The sequence below is a fragment of the Pleurodeles waltl genome, chromosome 5, assembly GCF_031143425.1.
Source record: "Pleurodeles waltl isolate 20211129_DDA chromosome 5, aPleWal1.hap1.20221129, whole genome shotgun sequence".
NCBI classification, from domain to species: domain Eukaryota; kingdom Metazoa; phylum Chordata; class Amphibia; order Caudata; family Salamandridae; genus Pleurodeles; species Pleurodeles waltl.
In genome coordinates this window covers 438,795,616-438,818,448 of record NC_090444.1, presented here as the reverse complement: position 1 = coordinate 438,818,448, position 22,833 = coordinate 438,795,616, and the positions used below count along the sequence as shown (strand labels likewise).

General features: G+C 43.5%; 1 protein-coding gene across 5 annotated transcripts in view; it reads left to right on the top strand.

The window, feature by feature from the left end:
• WDPCP (WD repeat containing planar cell polarity effector) overlaps nt 1–22,833 on the top strand; it is a 2,103,513-nt gene that overhangs the window by 196,020 nt on the left and 1,884,660 nt on the right. For 3 of the 5 annotated variants that reach the window (XM_069234222.1, XM_069234218.1, XM_069234219.1), the window contains exons 2-3: nt 6,494–6,563; nt 21,184–21,222. The gene's annotated coding sequence lies outside the window, so the exon portion shown is untranslated. The remainder of the gene's footprint in view (nt 1–6,493; nt 6,564–21,183; nt 21,223–22,833) is intronic. The other 2 variants (XM_069234220.1, XM_069234221.1) reach the window with 1 other exon arrangement.

Genomic DNA, 22,833 nt, shown 5'->3' with positions numbered 1-22,833 from the left:
TGGTTCAGCTTTGTGCTACTTAGGACAGTGGTGCCCAGAGTATTTGTGTTGGTTGTTAGTTGCATCCAAGCATTTACAATAAAAATTAAAAATCACATTTGGATCACAAAGGTTCTCGAATGACCAACTTAAGCTTTATAATGTACCCTTTAGTGGCGGAGCCCGCATCATCTGTCCGGTTAACAAGCTAGGCCTGTTTTACTTAAGGAGATAAAGGTCTTTTCAGTGATGGGTGATAGGCCTGTGAATCTGCAAAATAATATTTTTTGTGTGCACCAGCCGACAAAATCACTTCCATCACAAGGAGGGCATGGACGACATGCGGCCAGGTGTCCTACACATCCAGTACTGGAAAAAGTTGCCCAGGAATGGTAGGTTTGCGCATAGCTCAGCTATCCATCTCCTTTGGTTTGCTTTGTGCATAAGTGCAGCTGCACGCACTACTCTGCAGCCATCCGGGTACTTTTGGTCGTGCATGCAACAGCACTAAAACACTTCGTGCACAGTGTAAACTCAATCCCTGTACCTCGCCGTCCATAAAGTTTTGTCTTATAAATCTAACTCCCCTACCTCTCATTCCTTTGCGTCATTGCCGTCAATGTGTAGTGATACAAACAGCGGTTGACATGAACCCTAATGCGACAAGAATTATGCCCATCACCTGGTGGGGTACCAGGACATCATACTGAGGTGCAGTGTGCCCCCCAAACCCTGGGGCAACTACTCCTGCTGCACCAAGAGTACAAACGCGTTAAGGGCAGAACTTTGGTTTTCACTCACAACGACGAACCATTTCCCACGCAGATCAGACCCGTAACCCACACACTGCTGTCCACGTAAACTCATGGGTTAGCCTCCCGCCTGCCTACAGATGCTCCTCGACAGAGGTAAACGGCGCTCTATACGTGTTAACTACATTACAGTGCCATTGTTAGACCGAATGCACTCCTGCTTAATATTCCCGACCTGAATACAGTGAAGTACATCTGTGTATTGTCAAGTAACTAGGATGAGGCCCAGTACTTTTCCAGAAAGTACATCAACTCACGATTAATGCATGCACTATGCTGTGTTTCTAGGCACTATGCCTGTTACACTTTCAGCCAGCCCTTTATTTGTGAAGCCAGTGTCATCTTCTCAGGTCTCCCCTCCTGCATCGTTGGTGGGCACAGAGGCTTTACAGATTCACTACCAGATGGGCAGCTGGCACAATGTGTGGTGTGGTTTGTACCCGTCTGATGATAATGTTCAGCTTGGCTTTTTCAACTCTGTTCTCACTACTTCAGTCTAAGCTCGAAAAACAGTGCCCGGTATATCTGCCATCATAATATTGAGGTGCCATGAAAATAATCGTATTTCCAAAGTTGTGTAATGATTCTATCGTTTCCTTTTCACTATTTTCATATATTTCATTGACTTCCCAGAGGGTATCAAAGCTCATTGAGTAGAATACCCAAAGTTTTCAAATGAAAAAACTTAGAATTCAAATAGAAAGTTAGATCTCGTTATATTGGTGGAATGAGGATATTTCTTTGTGAAGAGCTGTGGTTGGAAATGCTGAAAAGCGACGGGGCGAGAAAGGGAGGGAGAGACGGTACTTCAAAGCGATCAAAGGGGAGGGAGAAAGGATTAGGAGGGAACAGAGAAAAGAAGCACGAAGATTCTCAAAACCAGTCAATCGTTTTCAATGTCCAGCTTTGAACTGCCACCCAAAAGCAAATCTCATGTCCTAAGAACAAGCCACTGCGAGAGGCCGGCTTTTTCGCAAGCCATCCTTTATTTTTCAGTTAGTGAAGCAGAAATGTCAGATTCCAGTTTATTTGGTATTTTTCGAAGATGGCCAGGCCATAGCTGCTAAAATCCAATTTCACTGTTTGTGTCGCTTTAGACTGGCCACTACAAAACATTTTTTATCAGCTGAAGATTTTTTAAAGTTAAAATATAATTGGTAAGATGGTTAGGTTCACAATCCAGAAATGGACACAAGCTTTTAAGTAGGAATTCCGCAGGCACTGAGCAACTACATCCCTTCCAGCTTTTCAGAACTGTGGTTGAAGTCGTTGAAAGTGAAAATATTGTCCCCACTGAAGTTTTTATTTAAAGGTATTGGACTATGTCCATTTTTGGCCGGGTCACAACCGAGAGTCAGTGAGGGAAGGAACCCTCCAAGTGGGTGCTGTGCGCTAGCCCTCTGTTTCAGATAAGGTCATAGTGGAGTCTTCCATACTCACTGCCGTGAGGTCCCTTTGCACTTCCACCTAATTTCCCATCCAGCACTTCCAGACACTTACCCACTACCCCAGATCCTCTCTACGGCATCCTAAGGTAGATTTGCCATCTGTTCCTTCACATTTTCATCTTCCCTGCTTTTTATGTAAGGGGAACCCTTTGCGTATGGCGAACCCACCAACCCCCCTCAAACTGTCCTCACGTTGCTCCCTAATGTATGTACCGAACTGCTCCTAAAGAGGGATACAGGTGGCACCGAAGAAATCAGCAATCAAGAACCAACCCCCCCCCCCCCCCCCCGGGGTGCACAACAGTATACTCATTCTTCATTCTCCCCACTGAACTTTTACCTCATTCTTCAGCCTCTTCATTGATCTGTTTTACCTCTTTCTAGCGCCTCTGCAATGTGAATATGTCCTTTGTTCTGTGACTCAACCTTTGTCTCATTCCTCAGTCTCTCCCCTGAATCTTTCCCTGATTTTTCAGACTCTCGAGTGAAGCTACGTCTCTCTCGTTCTTCATTATCTCAGCTGATCCTTTACCTCGCTCTCTTCGCTCTCCACTGAACTTCCCCTCTCCACTGAACTTCCCCTCATTCTTCTGTCTCTCCGTTGAAACTTTACCTCATCCTACGAACTTTCCACTGGATGCCATTCTTCAGTCTCCTCACTCACCCTTTCCCTCATTCTTTATTTCCACTGAATCTTCCCTCTCATTCCTCAAACCCCTTCACTCAATCTTTCCCTCATTCTCTAACTGAAGATGTCTCCCCATTCGTCAGCCCATCAACAGAATCTTCCTGTCATTCGCCTCTGAACCATTTCTGTAGTATCACCCATACTTTGTACAGTTACCTACACAACAGTTATATACATTGTGCAGTGCATTGTGGCCCATCCTTACTTTCATCTGCTCTTAGAACAGGGAAAGTTTTGACATCCTTAATAATTAGAATACATTTATATTGTTTCATAATGGCTTTAACGCTAGTGTTCTCTTTAAGTCTTTCAATATAAACGTATCCAGGTATTTGTGTCTTTGATTTGTATATTATGGGTACAGCCTGTGCGCTGTCCCCTCGCGTGAATATAGCAGAGAGTGATCCCGAGCGGGTTGGCTCCTCTGGGATGCAAGGTTAAGTTGCATTTATAGCGTTTTATAACACAGAATGCACCATGAATTCTCCGGCATTGTGGTTGAAGCGCTCCGTAATGGATACAAGCGTCACCTTCAAATAAACCCCCTATAGTGTGAACCGGTACCCAAGTCCAGATGCGCTGGTGATTCTGACTAATGATCGGGTTAAATCTCGGCAAACTCCACAATGAAGTCTCTGGTGTACAACCAGAGGCTTTCGGGTGAAAATAAAAGCGTCAAGATAACTCTGGTGATTTACCTACCTGCTGGAGCGAGATGGGAGTTTTGTCTTGTGGCAGTTTTCACTCATCTAAGGTAGCTCAGATGGTTAATATACCTGCTGCAAAGAACATAACAGTCGGTTACTTCTTTTGTCACAGAGATACTTTTGTTAGCATGTAGTTCATAAATTACAATCGCAATCTAGCACAGTGAGGTACGAACTGCCATCAAAGAGCTGCATACAAACTCCATTGCACAAATTAGAAGAAAAAAAATGTTCCCAGTCTGTCATAATCCTTATGCTGCAAAAAAAAAAAGGTTGCTTGAGTACAAATACATTCTTATTATTAAATCATTGTTAACCATTGTGTTATGTTCTGAATCCTGAGTTTGTGCTTCTCCAGACCAAGTAATCTTAGAAAATGCCTACGAGTGTGGATGATATGTGAATCTTGCACCTTGTAGCCCCCTGTAAAGTGCTCTGGCATCCTACACTGGTATGAGGTGCTATAAAAACAAATGAATTACATGTGACAGAGAGGCTATGGAAATATGGGAGGCTCTTTTGGTTTTACTACTTTCCCCCACCACATATTTATGTGAAAAAGCTTTCTCAGATCTTAAGTACCTAAAAAATAAAAATATAAATCGTTTGGGATATGCAGAATCTGACCTGAGGATTCAGCTTTTCTAAATAAAACTAAATGTTGAACAAGTTGCCAAGATGCAGCTCCAACCTTCCCATTAACATTTTTTGATTTTTGCATAATGTTTAAATATGAACTAATTATAATATTAGCAATGTGAGTATTTGTTTGGTGTGTACTTGCTTGTGTATTTTTTTGGGAATAACTGTTTTAATGTTTGAAATTTAAATTGTACAAATTGCTTGCGGGTCCCCGGCTTCCAGTAGTGATTCAGTGGGGGTCCTAAGAAGTCAAAAGGTTGGGAACCACTCCTTTAACACATAATCATGGAGTATGCCACAGTTCACCCCACTCCAGTCCAATCTGACCCACTCGAATCCAAACCACTCACCACAATCCCCTCCAGTCCACCACACTCCAGTCTTCCCAGCCCACCCCAATCCAACCTGTCACACTCCAATCCAAAACAATCCGTCCCCCTCCAATACAAAAAAACTGTCCCACTGCTATACAGCAATCCAAAACAATATGCCCCACTTCAATCCACAAAAATCAGCCCCACCCTAATCCAAAACAGTTTGCACCACTCCAATCCATAACAAACTGCCGCACTCCAATCCAAAACAATGTGCCCTACTCCTATCCAAAGCAATCTGCCCACTCCAATCAGCAACACCCCCAAACAGCCACACTCCAGTCCAGTCCGCCACACTCCAATCCCCCATTCCATCCCAATCCTCTGCACTTCAATACTCCCAACACACCCAGTCCAATCTGTCCCCCTTCAATCCAGAACAATCTGCCTCACTCCAATACAGCAAACCAAAACAATCTGCCCCCTTTAATCTACAACAATCTCCCAACTCCAGACCCCCAGCTCCAGTCCAATCCATCCCACTCTAATCCATTCCACCTCACCCTGATCCACACTACTCCAATCTTCCCCACTCAAAGCCAATCAATCCAATCCAATCCACCCCATTCCAATCCAAACCACTTTGTCCGGTCCAGTCAAATTCACCCAGCTCAATCAAATCCACCTCACTCCATTTTTCTCCACCCCACTCCAACCCAGTCGACTCCACTCCAGTTCACCCCTCTCAACCCATCTCACCCCACTCCAGTTTAATCCTCCCTGCCTCAGTGCATTTCACCTCACTTCAGTATGCTCTACCACACCCAAATCCTATCCAACTCACTTCACCCTAATCCAATCCAATCCACCCCACTCCAGTCCAACCCACCGAATCTAATCCACCCTATCCAGTCCCCACCACCCATTTCAATCCACATCACCACCCCACTCCAGTCAACTCCAGCCCATCCACTCCATTCCACCCCACCCACTCTACTTCAATCTACCACACTCAACTTCAATGCTCCCCACTGTACTTCAATCCACCCCACCCCAGTCTACTTCAATCCACCCCACGCCAGTCTACTTAAGTCCACCCCACCATACTCCAATCCATCACACTCCACGCCACTTCCCTCTACTCCAGTCCGGTCCACCCCACTCTTCCCCAGTCCAAGCCACACCACCCCAGTTCAGTCCATCCCACTCCAATCCACTCGCCCTCATCACACTCCAATCCAATTTATCTTAACCCACCCCAGTCCAGCTAGTAAAGTCCATCTTATTCCACCCCACTCCTGTCCAATCTACCCTACTCCAAACCACCTTAATCCACACAAATTCATTCCATTCCACACCAATCCAATCCACCCCACACCAAGCCAGTCCACCCCACACCATTCCAAGCAACCACAGACAAATCAAATCCACCCAATCCAGTCAACCCCACTCAGTCCAATCCACCCGACTCCAACCCCCACACCCCAATCCAATTCAACTCACTCTGGTCCAGTCCACCCCAGTCCAGTCCAATCCACCCTACTCAAATTCAGTCCACTCCAATCCAATCCACTCAACTCCACTCCAAAAAATAAATTTCACTCCAATCCACTCCACCTCGTCCCACTCCAATCCACCCCATCCTCCTCCACTCCAGTCCGCCCTACTATATTCCACCCCACTCCAGTCCACCCCACCCTGCTCCACCCCACTCCAATCTTCCCACAAACTATTGTTTTTGGGGGAAGAACAACACTGCATCTTGGGATTGATGAAAGTATCTGATTGGGACCTGGATGTGATGAAGTTTCAGCTTCTGTGGCTGCTGCTCTATTGTGGCTTCTTTAGGTCTCACGTATAACACTGCATGCACTTAATTGGCCCTTGCCTCCTCCTTTTTCAGCTGGAGCTTGGACCAAGTCCTGATGCTGCAACTTGATTGCTGTCCTTCTGCTGGTCATCCTGTAACTGAGGTACAACTTTTGTGTTTTCTTCTTGCCTGTCATCCTTGTTCAACCTTTTGTCGTTTGTAGATATGTTTTACTTTGCCATACTCATTCCAAAAAAGCTCTTTCTCCTTTGAAATCGATGTTTATTGTAACAGATGTTGTCTGCTTCCTAATGTATTTTTGCTAAGACATGGACGCAATTGCTTTCTTTATACAATAGAATTTTTTGTGTGCCAAATATCATATATATATATATATATATCACGCATGGGGCGATTAACTGATTTGTTCAGACTCGCAGAGTTGTGCCAAGACCGAACAAGCATTGGCAAACCAATAGGTCTCATCTTTGAGATTATCAACCCTGCTATTGCCTTTAGTTCATACTGTACAGCATGGGCATGCTGCTATGGAGCATTGCTAAAAATAATAAACACCAAGACTATGCTGCATCCAGCACTAATGCGCTTAAAAAAAGCACATGAGCCCTTACTCCATCACAGCTCTTTATTAAATTAGTTTTAGCCACACTGCAGAGCAGCCACACTGCAGAACCGCATGGAGGCAAAATATTGCCAAAGCCAATAGGTCTCACAGGCACGACCCATAGGCTTTGCTAATGCTTGTGTTTTTTTCAGGGGGGCATAAAGGGGGGGGGGGTTGCTTTCTTGCTTTTTAGGTATGCCTGCCTTCTCCAGTATTGGATCTTTCATAGATTCAAATGCTTGAATTATTCCTCGTAGTTGAAGTGGGAGTCCCACGGTACCATAGAAAGCAGTAAAGAAAAAACAAAATTGAAGTTAATGCAAAAGACATTCACTTTAAGAGCGTATCATTGTTGTTAGAAATTACCCAAAGTCCAGCCAATCAGGTGACAGCATCTTTCAGAACCTTCACCACAGAGGCTCCCGCCTCTCAAATGTGGTACCGCACGTCATATGATGGGGGTCTCCCTGAGCTCTGCTCAGTTTTCCTGATTTCTGAGTGATTTGAAAGGATTTGTTCTTAAAAACAGCGTTTGTTCTCTTGGCTGATATTTATTCAGACTAAACCATCATGTCAGCTCCAGCCAAGAAAGGATTATTTGGACCCTGCAGCACCTGTGTGAAAATGAGGCTTCACTCAGATGACCCACATAAGAACTGCATATACTGCCTTCACCCTGACTACCAAGTCTGAGACTGCAAGATTTACTGCACTTTTTCACAAAAGACTTTGAGAGATAGAGAGGCTTGACTCCAGTTATGGTTTCAGAAGCTTAAAACAAAATAATGCCCTCTATCTAAGAAGGATAGTGATAGCTCTTCAAATACTATGGCTTTAAGGATGAGAGAAAGGTTTGCTGAGAGATTGTCCCAAAAGTCACAGAAGGCAATTAAAAAAGCCCATCATTCTCATTCTAAGACAGAGGAACATCAAATTACTTCTAAGAAGGCACAAGTTTCTTCAGAAAAGGTTAATTCTGAACCCTCCACTTCTTCCACCAAGCAAGCCTAGGTTAAAAAAAACCTTCTAAATCACTGCCAACATCAACAAAATCAGTATTGTCCCCTCACACTTGAAAATTTGTTTTCCCGTCGATGACACAGTTGACGGGCTCCTTGTTGATGCCAATCTATAACTGCCACTACAGAGATATCGACGTTCACTAGAGCAGCTTTATCCATTATAGTATCATTGTTGCCTTTATTATCAACAATGATTACATCAGTTAGGATCCTTCCAAAGTCTAGGATACCATTGATGGCATCATCACCGCCTACGGTAGCAAGGGCTTCACTATCAATAAAGAAACCACCAACGAAGACGTCTGCCATTCTGTTGGTGCAGAAGCTAGTACCATTGGCGACCCCACCTTCGACAGCACTGTCGACAACAGCACCATCAAGGGCAGCAGTGAATACAGCAATACTGTCAAAGGCAGTGCCATTGATGAAGGATCTATTGATTCCGAGACAACTGTCAATGAGATGGAAGAGCCATCTGTGAGACTGTCGATGAGAGCACCATCAACGGGGGAACCACTAACAGAGACAAAAACTCCTTCATTTATACCATTGTCTTTCATAACAATAAAAGACAAACCCTCCCAAAAGACAATATTACCATCTCACACGTCACCCAGTAATGTTTCGCCAAATACCTCCTGATAATCTTTTGGGCGATGATGAGGATGACGAGAAGTCCTCTGATGGTTAAGGCCCATTCGGAGTGGCTCATAGCCCATCAGAGCTTCATGCGAAATGTCAAGAGGAAGACAAAGAAGAAAAACAATATTATGGGAACCTTATACGGCAGATCAGTTTGGAACCCGGAACAATTAGTTGGATATAGTGAAAAGTACCAGCAGGAACCTGCAAACCGGATGCCAGCGTCACTGGTGACCAATTAGCAACACATGGTGCAGGACAATTCCGAAGATTCTCACAATCGGGATGTGCCACCCCGTTACCACAGACACCCCAACAGAGACTGCCACCTCAAGCACTCTCTTCTAGGACGCGTACTTCAGCTCTTTTACAGCACCTCCTGCACCGGTGCCAATGTTGGCTGCTACATTTACCGAGCCTCCAGTGGACGAAGCACCTTGCACTGAGGACAACAGAGAAGAGGGTGAGATCAAGGACACTGCTTTCGTCCCCAAGGAATAGGATGCTTGTCAAATGCAAACACCATCTCCTTCCACACCACCACCAGTGGCTTCCCCACTGGAGGACATTGGTGGATTTCATAGCCTTATGGAATGGGCTGCCAAGAGGTTTCACCTCCCAATAGTCACAAAACAATCGGACTGCTTTCTCTGATTTCAAAGAACCTGCCAGAAAGACTGTCCGTGATATCCCTATAGTGGGTTTTATATGGGAAGAAGGCCTCAAGGTAATGAAGACTACAGCATTGATTCCGGCACTCCTCTCCAGGCTAGGCAAGAAGTATAAAGAACCTGACGATTCTCCTGCTTGTCTAATCAGCCAACCAAAACTGGATTCTGTTGTCTCACAGGCTGCCCAACGTCGCTCTAGGAATATGGCTACTCCCCTGTCCGCTCCACCAGCTAGAGATGGCAGGTGTCTGGACAGTATAGGTAAGAGGTTCTCTACCAAGGTGGCCACTGCCGTTCAAGCAGCAAACTGTCTAGCGATTCTAGGCCGTTAAGACCGCCAAATGTGTTCAGACATCTCCACATACATTGACATCTTACTGGACGAAGCAAATTGGAGGTGCAAAAAAATTCTACAGGAAGGGGAGAGTGTTTTGGCAGAAATAATAGACTGCCCCATAGACGTGTCATCCACAGGCTTTAGACAATTGGCGGAGACAGCTGTCCTCAGACGTCAAGGATGACTCAAAGCCACCTCTTTCTGCCCGGAGATTCATACCAAGATTTTGGATATGCCCTATGGTGGGGAGTCATTATTTGGTAAGCATGTGGATGATGCTCTTCAGTCTATCAAGACTGAAACCTGAAACAGCCAGACCACTTGGCACTCTGCAATTTAGAAACCTGCCCTTTCAGTGAGCCAGAGGCTGAGGTGTATCCACTTTTACAGGAGGATATCAACATTAAAAACACCAATACTAAACCTACCAAAGTCAATATCGCCATCCATATGGCCAGCAATATCAGCAGTCATATAGCCAACCACCATCTCTGCAGCATACAAACATTCCACCAGAAGAAAGTTGTCCTCCAGAGGCAGAGACACTGTCGGAAAACAGTGACCTCTGTATGGTGCCAACCGCTAACCCGACCTTGTCAACTCAAATTGGGGGCAGAATTTTCAATTACTTGCATCAATGTTCCCTGGTAACATCCGATAGGTGGGTGCTCGATATCATCGTCCAAGGACATACCCTAGAGTTTCAGAAAAACTCCACTGAAGGTTCCACCAAAAGGACCACCTCTTTCCCACTTGAAAGAGTTTCTATTGCAGATTTCCACTATGATGCACAAAGGGGCAATAGAAATAGTTCTGAAGGCTCAGAGAGGAATCAGTTTCTCCTCTCGTTTCTTCCTTATCCTGAAAAAAGACAGGAGATTGGTGCCCCATCTTAGATCTTTGACAACTCAACATATTTCTGATGAAGCAGTCATTTTGCGTGGTGACTCTTCAGGGTGTACTGCATCTTCTCAACCAAGGGGATCATATGACAGCCTTGGATCTCCAGAATACCTACTTCCATGTTCCGGTTCATCCCAAGACCAGGAAATTCTTGCGGTTCAGGGCATCCAGTACCATTACCAATTCAAGTTGTTGCCATTCAGACTACAGTCAGCACCTCAAATATTTGCCAAGGTGTTAGCCCCGGTGGCAGCCTATCTCAGACAGCAAGGAGTCCAAGTATTCCCATAATTGGGCGATTGGCGGATAAAGGCATGCACATCCCAACAGGCAGCAAGAGATACTCAACCTGTACTTTAGGTCTTACAGTGAATGACCAAAAGTTGCATCTAGGACCCATGAGCACCCACGACCACCATCACCTTTTTGGGAGCAGTGATGGACACAATGCAAACAAAAGCCTTCGCCTCCCAGGAGAGACAAGAAAAGATTCAAAGTCTTGCACTGAGATTAGCCACAAGAAAGTTAGTTTCTGATCTACTCTACAAGTGTTTTCTAGGAATGCTCTCCTCATGCATTCCCCTCATACCAACCGTCCTTCTCAACATGAGACCACTACAGGAAGAGCTAGACAAGCAGTGGCTACAAACTAAAGGATCATTAGACATCATTCAGATTACGTCAACAATGTGGCATGCTATGCTATGGTGGTGGTGTGGAACCATCCTCTGCGAAGGCCTCTGATTCCTGGCTTAGATTCCAGAGTATGTAGTAACAACAGATGAGCCCCTAAAGGCCTGGGGCGCTCATCTCCAGGACTTGATAGTCAGAGGAAGATGGAATGCCCAAAAAGCTATGCTCCATAAGAATCTACTGGAATTGAAGACATTTGCTTTAGCGTTAAAATCTTTCCTGCCCGAGATCACAGGATCATCAGCGCTCATCCACAGTGACAACACAACAAGCATGCACTACGTAAATAAGCAAGGTGGAACATGCTCCCAGCGATAATTCATCAAGCGCAGGAGAAAGGGAATTGGGCCCATTGACATCGGATAACACTCAGAGTGGAACATGTCCTCATGGACTCGCTGAGCAGGACCAGCACCATCTGCCATCACTGGTGTAAACAAATCTTAGACCTGTTTGCGACAAACGAGAACCAGAAATGTCAGATCTTTGCCAGTTGGCAACCTCAGACAGGATCATGGGGGAATGTGGTTTTATAAGATGGTTTGAAATCTATGCTTAAACTTTTCTTCCCATTCCATTGATCCCAAGGTTTTTAAGGAAAATTAAGAGAGAGCCTTGCCGAGTTCTTCTCATTGCTCCCAGATGGCCCATGCAGGTTTGGTTCACAGAGCTCCTGCTCCTCTTGGAACAACCTTGCATCTAGTTGAAACCAATACCAACGCTGCTGACAATGAACCAAGGCCAGGTCCGTCATACCAACCCAACATCACTTAATTTGTCTGCCTGGCTCCTGAGTTCAGTGAGTCTTCCGGAGTAGATGTTCCTTCATAATTTAGAGGAATACTTGTGGATGCCAGGGCACAGTCCATTAACCAGACATACAATCTTAAATGGAAGAAATCGTATCTCCTTCAGCTAGTGTAATCTGGTCTCTCTCACTCTTCCATCAAAGTCCATCTGGCAGCGATTTCTAGATTCCGACAGTCCAGTAATTCTCCATCCCTAAGATCTTCGAGAACAATGAAACAGTTCTTTTAAAGGCTATTCAGAACATTCCCTCCTGTGAAACATCCTCCTCCTCCTTGGCACATGCATATTGTGCTTTCGCAACTCACAAGATCCTTTGGAACCCATTCACAAGGCAGAGTTAAAATAAATTTCTTGGAAGACCGCGCTTCTTTTAGCGCTTACTTCAGCTAAAAGGGGGAGCGAAATCTAAGCATTCACGAGCAACCAAACTTTTCTCCAATTAAATTCAGACACTGTGATCCTCTGACCAATCCTAAATTTATACCTAAGATCCCGTAAGACTTTCACCTAAACTATCCAGCAATATTAAGAACATTGTTCCCTAATCTTCAAACAGTGACGGGAAGATCATTGCATAGGTTAGACGTCAAACGATGTCTAAAAGTTTACCTGCACAGAACTAACAACATCAGTAATGCCGATCACCTGTTTGTAGCCTACGGGGACCTCAGATAGGGATTTCTGGTTTCCAAACAGACTATGCAAGATGGATTGCTTCAGTCATACAATTTTGTCATTAGTAAGCAGGAAACCCGCTGGCTAACCAGTTCAAAGCTCACTCCACCAGAGCTGTCTCCATCTCCACAGCTTTTTTTGCCACTGTACCCATTCAACAGGTATGCTGAGTAGCAATCTGTTCCACCAGGCACACCTTTACTTGACATTACTGCCTTGATTTTTGCAGAGAAAACTAATGCAGCCGTAGTACAAGCAGTTCTACGACCTCTGTTTCAATAACGTGAGCCACTGTTCTAACAAACGTTATTATCATTATATATTTATGACCGCGATGTTCACTGCTAACTATTTTGATTCAAGCATATCGATCTATGAAAGATCCAATACTGGAGAAAAAATATGTTTCTTATCTTTAACTATATTTCTCCAGTATTGGTATCTTTCATAGATTCACATGCAGCCCACCCTCATTCCCATAGAGTCTTCTTGGTATGTATCTAACATGTGCTAGAAAATCCTAGAGACCGGAGTCTCTGTGGTGAAGGTTCTAAAGGGTGCTGTTGTCTGATTGGTTCTACTTCGGGTCATTTGTAATAACACTAATAAGCTAATAAAGTGAATGTATTTTGCACTAACTTCAATGTAGTTTTTTCTTTACTGCTTTCAATGGTACTGTGGGACTCCCACTTTAACAATGGGAAATGATTTGAGCATGTGCATCTATGAAAGATACCAATACTGGAGAACTATAGTTACAGGTAAGTAAGTTATTTTCTTTCTTTCTCTCTCTCTCTTTCTGTGCCAGGGATTGGGCATATGGGAATTCAGGTTGGGGCTAGCTTCTTCATTGTTTTACAAACAATTCTTCCTGCGGCATCCAATCTAGCAGGCAGTGCAGGTTGAGAGATGTTAAATGTATGCAGCAAAAGCTCCTCACACGATGTGACAGCTGCACCTAGTCTCTATACAGACATTCTGTAGTTGTTTTCAATTGAGATCCTCCTGATTTTATCTCAGCTTGTAATGCAAAATATAGTAATTCTATACATTAAGCTCTATCCTACTCTGTAAAGGAGAACTTGACTTTATATTCCTTACATTTTAAAGTGACAGCAATATTATCTGTGACTCAAAGCTGGACATGTGGCAGAAGTCTTGGCAGAGGGTGAAATGGTTGCCCTTATTCATCAAAACAGTGCAGATCTCAGCCTGAGCTGCTTGTCTCTATCCACAAGAAATGCAGAGTTGTATTTTATATAGGAAGTATTGGACCTGGCATCCTGGGCGTAGTTTTAACCCTAACTTTTTGCTGAATTCGTTTTTTCTGCTCTTAGGACTCTGTGCACTTTACCACTACTAACCAGCGCTAAAGTGCTTGTGCTCTCTCCTTAAAATGGAAGGAGTGGCTTATACCCGATTGGCATATTTAACTTACTTGTAAGTCCCTAGTAAAGTGGCACTACCTAAATGCTACTAGTGGGCCTGCAGCACTAATTGTGCCACCCTCCTAAGTAGCACTTTAAATATGTTTCTGGCCTGCCACTGTACCCTGTGTTTGCAGTTGCAAACTGCAATTTTGAAATCAGCACTATGCCAGGCCCAACCCTTCCTTTTTAATTCATATGTCACCCCTGGGCAGCCCAAAGGGCAGGGTAGAATATATTTAATAAAAAAGTAGGACATGTACTTTCAAGTTTTACATGTTCTGGTAGTGAAAAACTCTTAAGGCGTACCTCTCCCATAGGTTAACATTGGAGTTACCTTATTACATTTAGTTAGCTCTAATTTCCAAATGGGAACAGGTAATACGCTTATGTTTGGTGCCTTTGGAATTGCAGTGAGAAATCCTAACAAATGGTGTGTTCTGATTTTAAATTATAATTTTGAAAATGCTGCTTTTAGAAAATTTACTTGTTTCCTGTCTTAGCCTTTTGATGCCTGCAGCCTGTCTGTGAGTCATATGACTGGGTGTAGTTATCTGTTGGGCTTCGTGTATTCCCCCTAGACAACCACACACAATATGGAGCTTAGATTTGCCTGGATAAGCCTTCACTGGCAGGATGAGGGTTGGGAGCTGGGCACAACCCCACTTACACTTGAATATACAGTGTCCTGCCTCTACAAAAATGACTGCATACTCCCTGTACGTAGTCTGGAGCCAATGTAAGGAAGGCAGGACACCTGTGCACTTCAAAGGCAAGCTTCTAGAAGCTTCTTCCACTTCAAAGGCAAAACTGATTGTAAATATTGGACCTCAGACACCAACGCTTCACTATACTTCTGGACTTTTGGATACTCTGCCAAGTAGAAGGAATGTTGTGCTGCTGAAAGGACTTCCACTATGCTGGACTGATGCTCTGAAGGACTGCTGACTTGCTTCCCTCTTGCCTAGGTGAGAAGGACTAGACCTGCATCTCTTAAAACCAGGACCCCATAGTGACTCCAAGGGCTAGTTGACTGGCCTGATGGGCCTGAGGGGAAAAAGGTTTCAATAACCTCAACCCCCAACACCTGGACTTTTACATCTGTGAGTCTTCCCTGCCAAAAGGTGCCACCCCAATCCTGGACTCTGGTTAGTGGGTCTAAGATGTTCTGTCAACCTCTGCAGATCCCATGGAATCAATGCATCTTCTTAACTGCACAGTGCAACTCCGAGCAGAATTGACACATAGTCACTGTTGTGTGGGTCTTTTCTGTCGCAAGGACCTGCATCGCATTGCAGCCCTCCACATCATTGGAAACGTTGCTGTGTGATGCATCCTCAGTGCAGGCCCTTGAATCCTTTGTTGATGGAAGCCTCAGCGATGCAAACAGACTCCGCATTGCAGCCTCCCAGGTCCTCAGAACCAACGCATTGCTGCAACCTCCCAATACTTCCTCGGCTTTGGACTTCGCATCGCAAGTCCTTGTTGATGGAATTCCTGACGGCGACGACACTGGACCTTGTATTGCAGCCTTGCCACATCTTGGAACTGACATATCGCTCTGGCTGTGCGACACACCGTGGCACACCCTTGCAACTCTCTGCAAACCAGTATTTAAGGTACTTTGTTCACTGGGGCTAACTGGGTCCTTGTAGCCAACCCACACTCCACTACAGTTGGACTGACCTTATGATTTTGTCCTGGTCTGGCGAGACCAGATGTCCACAGCTGGCACTTTGTATTTTTTAGCACTATTCTTACTGAAATCTTTAAACGGGCATGTCTCTGGTTCTACTAATTGGAGTTTTCTCATTTTAGTCTTGTTATATTTATTAAAATTACTCTATTTTTGTAACCTGGTGTGGGATCGTTTTTGTATGGATTTTCACTTTATTACTGTTTTAAGTGTTGCACAAATGCTTTACAAATTGCCTTTAAGTTAAGCCTGACTGCTCTGTGCCAGGCTACCAGAGGCTAATTTAGGGTTGGTTTGTGCTTCACACTGACACGGACTGTGGTTGCTGCTTGACCAGGGCTCACCCTCCAATCAACCAACAATCCACTTTCTTACAGGGACTCTTTACAGGAGAAGGGCTAAATACCACACATAGCCTCTGGATGTGGGGTTTAGCCCTATTTAATTTAAGTAAGTGAAATTAGTACTTGCCTTGAACTTTTAATAATTTATTGGGACACTCTTTGCATGATGAAGCCTCTGTGCTGATGGTGTACTGAGGGAGGGTGGGGAAGTAAATATACGAGAACGCACCCTGGGGGATTTTGAATATTGTGGGCATAGGAGATACAGATGTTGTGGAGAGGGTTACCCAAGGTCAAGAATTACATATGTCGTCATTGGTTTTACCTGTGTAAAATCTGGTCTTTGAACTTCCTGGATTTACTTTCAAAGGTTTTAATGTTAACCAAACTGGCTCGACAGAGAACTCTTTCTCTCTTGAATGTGCACTTTTAAATCGTGTTCAAATTGTTTACACACTCAGGAACGATGGTGATCGGCATGATGTGTGTTAGATCCTCTCACTCTAAGCTCCTGTGCTTGTTAAGAACAGGCTTTGCCAAAGCAAGTAGGTCTCGCCAATGTGAGCTTATTGGCTTTGTCAATGTATTTTTTTAGTAATGTGGTACATCAGTGTGGCTGCTATGCGGTATGGTTGAAAGTAAAAAAAAATCCCCATGATGCAGCCATTTGGCCCTGTCGTAGGGCTTTTTTAAAATTTCCTGACAAAGCCACATAGCTCTATTATGTGGCTTTGTCCATGTGTCTGCAAGCCATGTTGTACAGCAGCGTGGCTGCTGTGCAGCATGATTGAAAGTTTTAAAAAAAGAAAAAAAAAAGAAAATAGGACTGTGACACAGAGTTGATCCGTCATGGTGCTATTTTTTTTTGTGGTTTCAACCAGGCTTCACAGCGACCATGCTGCTGTACAACATGGTTTTAAAAAAACATTGACAAAGTCAATAAATCTCACATAAGCAAAAACTATTAGCTTTGCCACTGCTTATTTTTTTTAAAGCAGCAGAGCAAAAACTCAGAGTCTGCTGGTAACTAATTTCTGTAGACGGCACTGCCACCAAAGACTCTGGTAATAAATATGACTATTATCCAGTACTCATTCCATTGGCCCATAAGGATGCACAAGGCACGCCAATACTCAAAACCGGGTCCCACAGATTGCACGCAGCTCTAATAGCGGAGGAGCGCCACCCCTCTGCTCAGATTCAGTCAGTGAAAAATAAATGAAAATAAAACATTTTTATTATCATTTTATGTATCACAATCTGACTGAACCATGGAATCTAGGGCTGAGCGGGCCATAGCACGAAGGAGGAGTGGTGGGCACTGTAAGTGCACATGTCCGTTTGGCTTAGGATGGTCAAACTGACATGCAAACTTACATTTCTCCAACCTAGCTGTGTTACACAGTCGATGGTGAAATGGCTTAGGATCCCTGTGTCTGATCTAGCGTCAGAGCAGACCACTCAGGCCTATCCCGGCACTTCTTTCATTCTTGGTATAGCATGAGACCAGCATCTGCATTGAGAGCCTGTGCTTGTGCCCTAGTGTCTGCTGGGAGGAGATAAGTACCAAGGCAGCCAGCAGGAGGACCAGCAGGCAAGTTAAAAAAAAATATATATATATTATTCCCTTAACAGCCCGTGCCCCATCACTTTAGATTGGCAGCAGCCAACACTGCCTCTGACCCACCTTAAGCAGCAGGAAGTTAGCTACTTTTCATTAAAGTAGCCAGTGAAAGAGCTAAACACAATATTTGTGCTGCGAGGCTAGTGGGTTACCCAAAAAAGGCATGGCATAATCACAGTGGAGCCAGGAAGGTTTGGTGGGTGATTTGAATGGGGCATAAAACTACAAAATGCCACAACAAAATATAGATAGGCCAAACGTTAAGGGCAAGGGCAGCAAGGCCACAAAACAACACAAGTTCTCTGCTCTTTCACCAGCCTGCCCTATGTTTAAGAGGTAAAACGCTGTACGTAATCACTTCACGGCCTCTGTTAACCCTGGCGGAGATGTTTCCCATTTGGGTATCCTGTCATAATTCCCATACATTTCTCCTACACAAAAGTAAAGAAATATAACTCATGGATAGTTGATGTACATGTAATATCCCCATATTTACTCACCAAAAATATGCATGTTAAAAGAAGTGTACAGTCCCACCCTATGACCTCAGGTATGTTATGGCTCACATTGGAACAGCAAATTCAGCCAGTACTAAAATAAGTTTAAAGTGATTTGGTAAGTGCTCTTAGCAGAAATGCCCACATGTAGGCATTTTGACTGGTATATACATCACTGTAGTGAAAATATTTTGTACTATGGGACATTCTGTTGCAGAAGGTTCCACTATCCTGGGCCAGATTTCAACCAGAAACTTGAGAAGAGCCAGTGTTCTAAGCCTGGTGTGGGCACAACTGGTCCTGCACCCAGAAATATTTATTTGGTCTGCCAGGTGCCAGCTAGAAAGGAATCTGAGTTCTGCATCTAAGGTAGTAACCAGAGGGCAAAGGTTGTGCGACTACATGTAGCCAGTGTCGGGTAATTTGCTGCTGCTTCTCTTCAGCCTCACTAATGCACCTCACTCCAGACCATCAGCAACCATTGCTACTCCAGTACTGAGTCTAACACATAAGATCTGCTGATAAACCTCAATCCTAATGTTCAGCGTTCCCTAATACGAGAGAACATACCAGAAGTGAAGGGTTGAGTCATGCCCAATAAGTTTAAAGATGCTACTATGTTTATTTTTTTACTTGAAAAGTGGAGACACCGGCTTTGATGATGATTTCAATACACCACTGTGCTACATGTACCAAAAATTTCTCTGGCCAGTGACATGGAATGCTGCTGCAGATACAGAAAAACGCCTGTGGGCACACCTCAGCCACCCATTCCTAGGTCTCACTTCCCTACTCAGACTAGGGTTCTGTCCATCCCTCTAAATCCATTTTAAAAGACACTTAAACAGTGCTGAGCTCCCATCGGATGCATGATCCTGTGCTCCTTTTGTAAAGTGTTTCTGCCATGCACATGCCAAACATTCCAGAATATGGCTATATACTAGACCTACTTTCGATGCACAAAACTCTTAAATGAGGACAAATAGGATGGAGTGTTCAGGGTCATCCTCTAGTACATGCATGCTATGATCACTCATCGCCCCAAGTCCCATTTGGCTTTGTCAGTGCTTGCTTTTCTGTAAGGAGTAAGTGGGAAAGCAACAACAATGGGAGGAGTGGAAACAATGACTGGAAGGCAAGCAACAACTACAAGGGAGACAGGGCAAACAACAACAGTGGGAGGTGCGCTAGTGCATGCAACAACAACAAAGAAGCAATGACGATGAGGAAAGCAACAACAACAAAAAGGTACATGAGCCAAGCACGAGTAGCGGAGGAACGCTAATAAAGACATTAATCAGTACTTGGTCCATGCTCCATGAGACTAGACAAGCACAAAAGAGATAAAGTGAAATCAGCACGCTCTGACCGATGAGAGTCAAGGAAATGAGAGTGACGATAAAGCTAACCAATGGTTAGTAATGGGTGGACTCTAAGCCTTTCTTAAGTTTTTAAGTAACAAAAAATCTTACAAGCGCCAGCATGCTCTTTCTCAGATATTTGATTTGTTATCCTTGTTATAAAAATTTGTTATGCTGAAAATTGTTAGGGTTCTCAGTGAAAGTCACTTTATTACGCTTCCTGTTTGCATTGATAGAGACTATAGTGTTAAGAAAAAATGTTTCAAAGCTTGTAATGCCCATTGTACAGAGTGTTCCTTGGGGATCACAGATAACATTTTGATTGGTGGTGTCAAACAGATACCTCTGTGAGACCTGCTGGCCATCCTACATTTTCTAGGCTGTCAAATGAGAAGTCTTCTATCAAGAACCTACTTCTCTGCTTGTTGGTCCACCTTATCTAAGAAAGTCTAGAAACCGGGCCATTATTGCCTTAAATGTTTTTTCTCTTGTGTAGCAGTGTGTGTGAAAGGTTGACTGATTTTCAATTTTCAATCAAGTTCTGGTGAGATCTTAGATGCTGGACTTTCTGGTTCCATCTTGTCTTGCTTTTTTTTCTAGAGCAGTGAAGAAACGCAGGTTGTTCAGGCAGCACATGGTAATTTATTCATATATTTCGTTATACTCCTGTATTATGGGTACTTATTATGAAAGATGTAAAACAATGGAGCTGATGCACAAGTGATTTGTAATTTGCAAAGTCTTCCCAAATGACTGTGATTGCAAGATCACAAATCAGAAAAACGCATTGCTATTCAGAATTCCTACTACAAATTGCAGTGCACAAACTAAAACCCTTGAAAGTCACTTTGGAATGAGGATGGTTTTAGATACTCACAATGAAATGCCCAAATCTCTGCTACTCCCTATGTCTACTGAAAGCAAGGACGATCACTGGTTGTTAAGGGGCAGGTTCGTAGCCATACACTAAGTTCGTATCTGACAGTTTACTCTGTGCTTGTGCAGGCTGCAGACATCAGGAGGAGCCTGCTGCATGTGCTCCCCAATGTCAGCTTCACAATGTGCCACATTTTAGGTCTAGCTACAGACTGCTTTTGCTTTATGGGACAGCTCCTGTTGGAAGATCTTCAAACAAAACACTAGTAAGTACCAAGGGAGTGTGGACATTGGGTTGGCCCCTTCACACATTGTATTACATGCATTTTTCGTGGTTTGCCCTTACTTGAATGTACTCTCCTTCAAGGCAAAAACATTTGAAGGATGGTTAGTTACATCGTCCTATTTGTGTTCACATTAGTTTTTTTGGTAATGGGGCATCACCCGTTTTTACACACACTAGACTGCAGATTCAACACACTGCTTGTAATTGCGACCCAGTGTTTGTTCTTTGATGTATTTACGTTGCTGACACAATACTATTTTAGTTGCTGATTTATGTTTTATTTTTCTTGTTTAGGAAGTGCTTCATGTGTGGACGCCTTAGTTTGCCTTAAAGGTACATTGCTCTTAACTAATCACCCAAATGTATTCATTTGTTTCACATTGCTGTAATAAGATGTTGTGGATGTGCAGCTTTTTTGTTCATAAAATAAAAATGTGCACAAAGGCTTTCATAAAGATGTAGCAAAAATACAGGCCCTTTTTCAAACGTTTTTACTATGCAGTGGTTTACTATCTATGACTTTGAAGTTTCCCACTTGCAGTGAAAACCTTATCTTCTGACTCCTTTTCATAACAATTTTCATTTAGGAGACCGTTTTTTTTCTGCTGAGGCAGTCTATTCAGCAAAGGTACCCTACTACTAGCTTCTGTATTGTTGTACACAAAGATTTTGCTTCATTGTGGGACTTGTTTTCTTTTTGTTTTTGGACAGCTGGGGGCTATACGCACACATGTATAGTTGCCCAGCTATTACCAAGCAATCCTAACAAAAGGAATCTCTTTGCAGTGCTTGTTTGCATTGTAACTCCTGTCCCATAAAAGAACAGGGTTAGTAATGCTGGCACATTATGAAAGTGAATGATGGCATGGAGGTCTTCTGTGTCATGCAAGTCCGGTCCTTGCATTCCCACTGTCAGCAATAAAGCACCAGTCTGATTCCCACCCCATTAAATGTGAAAATCATTCACAGTGCAAAAAGTGAGGCTTGGCACAACATAATGCAAAGCATTGCACCGCGAGGAGCCTATTAGTGCATCAGACCCAATGTATTCAAATGTGCACATGTAAATGCCATGAAAAAGCATTATCGCTGGGTTAAGGGATATAAAACGTTTACATAGGATAGTGGTTTCGATATATAAGATATTGAAACGCTTTGTGGTGCCTTTTTTCAAGATTTGTAACCTGCACAGTAAAGCCCTGCATTCAGAGAACACAACATTTTAAGGTGTTTTTTCCTACATTTATTCATTTATTGTTACTGTATTTAGTAACCAGCATTGCAGGCTTAATTAAGACAGAACGCAGCTTTTGAAATGTTGAATTATCCAGTATTGAAGTATCTTTTGCAGACTCACATGCTTGAATCATCCCAGTCATCAAGGTGGGAGTACCACAATATATTCTGAAGAAGTGGAAGTAATTCACATAGTAAAAGACATTGACTTTAATAGTTTATCCACATAATTTATAAAGAACCAAACTCCAACCAATCAGGCAATGGCACTCTCTAGAACACTCCCAGCAGAGGCATATTTGCTTCAAGGTTTCAAGCACTAGTAGGAAAGGACAACACAACAGCCAAGAATGAGAGCCTCTAACTGGAGGAGGGTGGGTCGCCCGTACATCTATGAAAGATACCTATACTAGAGAACGAGAGTTATAGGTAAGTAAACAAAAGATTTCTCCAGTATTGGAGTATCTTTCATAGATTCAAATGCTTGAATCAGAATAGCTAGCAGTTACATACATGGTTAGCAATATTATGTTATAAAACACAATAGCGGACAGTGGGTACAAACTAACACTTATGTTGATACCAGGCTCACTTTATTGGAAGAGATGCTGAAGTACCACTTGCCCCAAAGGTGTATTGGTATGCCGCATCTATACAGTAATGCTGGGTGAAAGTATGTCTTTTCTTCCAAGTTGCAGCACAGCATAT